The sequence below is a fragment of the Hakea prostrata genome, chromosome 1, assembly GCF_041222555.1.
Source record: "Hakea prostrata isolate BN-2017 chromosome 1, UWA_Hpros_2, whole genome shotgun sequence".
In the NCBI taxonomy this organism is placed as follows: domain Eukaryota; kingdom Viridiplantae; phylum Streptophyta; class Magnoliopsida; order Proteales; family Proteaceae; genus Hakea; species Hakea prostrata.
In genome coordinates, this window is record NC_142600.1 from 11930176 (window position 1) to 11934386 (window position 4211).

Genomic DNA, 4211 nt, shown 5'->3' on the forward strand with positions numbered 1-4211 from the left:
ATAACGGATACAAGTGGCGGATAATGAATCGACAGGAAATATCTTTTCCTTCTCAATGGGCTATTAAAGCCCAATAGGCCTATTGCAATGCTATCAACCATAGCCCATTAAAATGAGAGGCTTTCCTTTTATCACTGATCTGGAAAGCCCATTCAATCTTAACTTTCCTCTTTCATCCTTCTCTTTTTTTTTTTTTTTTGCGTCGAGTGAACTTCTCTGTTTGGATACCTAGATTCTTCTGAGCTATTTCGCATTTGCACCTACACGCATAGGAGGCACATGCTTCTACAGAGAATGGTCTCCGCATTTTAATTTCCAAGAAACGACATTGGATAGGTTAAAACATTGAACCTTGTTTGGAAAAGAAAAGTAAAACATAATAAATATTTTAAAATTTTATTTTTTCTATTGTAAATTAATCTAGTACAACACCTGATAAATTACATTAAAATATCCTCCAATTATAATAAAAGAAGATTTGTCGTTACTCTAGTTTTGTTTTGTACAAGAACAAAAAATTAAAAAGAGAATGCAAATTCCTTTTGCTCCACTTATTTTTGCCTAATTTTCGTGTATATATATAGGTATTTGGGTAAACAATTCAATTGGATTTTTTATCTATTTTAGGAAAGGAACAAGTATCCCTTTTAATAGGTATTCTTAAATTGATTATTTTTTCTCTGTTAGGTGATTATTATGAAACCCCATGAAGGATACCATCTCGTACACTGCCATTAGTTGGAGACGAAAAACTCATAATTAGAAATGCAATTGATAGACTTTCTTAGAATGGTGACGTGGTGGGTGGAAACCACGTTTCCAGGAAAAAAGACGAGAGACGCAAAAGTTTATTCGTAAAATTGCGACTCGTCTTTTAAAAGATATGGTATCATATGCCTACTTTGTACTTGTTTTAATTAAATAAATAAAAAAATGAACTGGTGATAAATTATTTAATTATGGAAGAGGAAGATGGTGAGGTGAGGTGAGGATCTGAAGAGGATCAGGTCTCGGCGCAGTGCTGTTTCAACTTTTACGGCATGCAAATCCCGGTCCAAATCCAGATCCTCTGACATTACTTTAATTTAAGTAATTAATTAAAATAATAACATGTTAAGGACTTAACTGATAATGGTCCAAGATGGAAATCCTTCCCCGTGAACAACGGAATCAGAAGATTTGCCTTGTGTTTGGAAGCGGACGCATTAGTCATTAGCACCTCATTTACGACCACGTGATTATAGTGTTTCCATGTCACTGTCTGCTGTTCGGCTCCTAAGAAAGGAAAAAGAGCCTTGCCCTGTTGCCCTCTTGCCCTCTTGCCCGTCTGGAAATTGGAAAAAGCTCTGCGTCATCATCTAGGTCATCGGCAATGAAACCTGCCCCTAAAGACTCTCCACTGATATATCCTCTTTCCGTCGCTTGCCGACTACAGGGAAACTTCAGGTTATTGGTGATGGGTTTCATTTTTTCTAAATTTTTTTATTATTTTTCACTTGTAGCCCCTTGTGTTTGTAGTTTTAAACCCTCAGGAGAGATGATACACAGTCCATAAGACCAACTCGAATACTTCTAGGATGTTTTTGCCGATGGATTCAAACTCAAAAGCCCAGTAAGAAATCCACTAGAGAGCCAAAACCCAGTGTTTGTTACTTTGGTCAGCTTAATCGTAGTAACTGAATATGACAAAACCCCATTGGATACATCTATTCAAAGGAGCTTTTCGTTTTTTTCTTTTTTGGTAGGTATTCAAAGGACTCTGGAGATCATAGCCTTTCTTAAGTATAAGTAGTTAAGACTTAAAGACAACTAAACTTCATCAATAGAGTCCAAAAGAAGATGACTTCAAAGAGAAAATAGAAAGAAGAAAGGAGTGAGAAAGAATTAGGAGTCTGGATCATCTTCATACTATCTTTCCATCCGTTGGATGAATGACATTTATGTTAAATAAATCCTAATTTCAACATTTAATTTAATACGCACAAATCGCAGACCATGAACCAATGCATAACAGGATGTTCAGTTTGATTACAAATAAAGAATGAAGGAGAGTATTTTTTTTCATCCCACTTCCAAAAAGAAAAGAAGGCAAAGATGAATCCTGTATATAAGAAGTTAAAGAATATCAAGCTTTTAGTTTTATCAATCCAAATCAATGCATGTGAAGTAGTGAATTTGACTCTTCTTAAATTCCTTTTTCTCTTCTATTGTTTAGAAGATATACGGTATGAGTCATTTTGAGTATGGGTGTATTGAAGTAGTGGGTTGCAAGAAAGTTCGGATTTTCTTTCTCTTCACCAGCCTCCAACCTCGGTTCTCAATTGAGATACATGATGCCTCAACCATTGAGAAGCTAAGAAGCCAATGGGTTGCAAGAAAGTTGTCAGTGTGATTATAACAAATTTTCACAAATTTTCACATAGTGACATTTTCTCTAGTCGTCTTTTGATAACAATTTTTTTTTCGTTTCTTGCATAAATTCTCATGTAATTTTTTTGTAGTTGTGCATCGATCCATTCCCAACACGGATATCGGCATAAAAGGTGATTGTTTTATGGCACAGCTCCAACCAATACTAGAGACGAAGGAAGAACAAGAGGAATCGTAAGACCATAAAAGTTTTAGTAGTTGATTTGCATTTTAAAAATGTAATTGCCAACTCTCTAGTTCATCGATTTTTGCTTTCTACCATAATTGTGCACAGTAGTGCACTTTTGTACCAAATAGAAGGCTAAAATTAAAAGTTTAGTTTTAAAATTTTAAATCCCTTAATAGTCTTGTATTTACTTTGTTTTCTCAGCCAACCATTTGATACAAAAGTGCACTGCTGTGCACGGTAGATGATTTTTACTCATATTGCAAATAGGTCTAGCTTGTTGTAACTCCAGCCTACCCCTCTAATCTCTTACCACCATTGATTTGCAATGGAGAATAAGAGTGAGAAGAGGAGTTAGGTTTCTATAGATGGAAGGTGGGGATAAGGATGAGAGAAATGAATCCTAGAATTTCTGAGCAGCGCCGCAGAGGACATGAATTTCTCTCTAGTCTCTTATTTCTTTAATGAAACTGCATCCTCTTCGTAAAATCTTATCTTGAAGTTGGTTCTTCCTCCCCATTAGGATGATTCTCTCGTTGAAGCATGCATGATTTTTAGTGAACAAGGTCTCTATAGTCTGTTTTGGGGGAATTTCACAAAGGAAGTTGACGAAGATGGAGGAGTTCATAGACTTCGGTGTCTCGTGGTTCGCTTCAACCTTATAAAGACTTTTAAGTAATTGGTTTGAGTCATGCTCGCCATTTTATAGTTTGAAGTTGATGAATACATTTGGATAACAACCTTTAACAGAGAAGATCCAAACTCACAATTTTATGGAGTTTTACACACAAAAATGGAAGGAAAACCATTTGAAAACTTCTAAAGCATTAACATCTCAAATAGGTTAGAATCGACCATGGAATGACAAAGCATCACCTAACACCTGTTCTTGTTCCAAGGAATTGTAGGACAAAAGGCAAAAGGTCAGGGCAAATCTTAAAATTGGACCACATTTCTTGTAAGCTCTAGCCTTCCCTTGCATCGTCCACCACAGCTTCCAACTTGGACTCTAACAACAAATTTGGAATTCTATGGCTTTTTGAGGTTTGACTTTGATTGCTTGATATCTTGTTGAAGGAATGGGAATCAGATGATGTCCAATTTACGAAATTCACAAAAAATTGTGTTGATGACCTCTTACTTATGAAGTGTTAGTCTCAACAAATGAACTATCTTTAGAGTTGATCTTTTACAATTATTAAATGGTAACAAAATGTCTAACAAATGAGACAGTTCTAGGATTAACCCCTTAATAAGGCAACCCTAGCCATTAGTCTTTACCAGGAAAATAATATGGAGGAGGAGGCAACCTAGTGGCATACTTGCATCATCTGACAAGTTACAGACCTAACAATCCAGAAATGTGGGAAAGGTCAAGATCAAATAGATGAAACGCTTGGTTCCTCCAAGTGACCTTTTGAGAAACTTCAATCCTGAGGGGTCCTTTTTCCAAGTCACGGAGGAAAACCTGCAACAAGTCAGGTATCCTGCAAAACCATAACTCAAAAGACATCAAATGAAATTAATTGAAGTAGGAATGAATCCCGATCAAGCAACCACCATTGATGCATCTTAAATGAACCGCATTATTGCACTGATCAAGATACATGTCTTA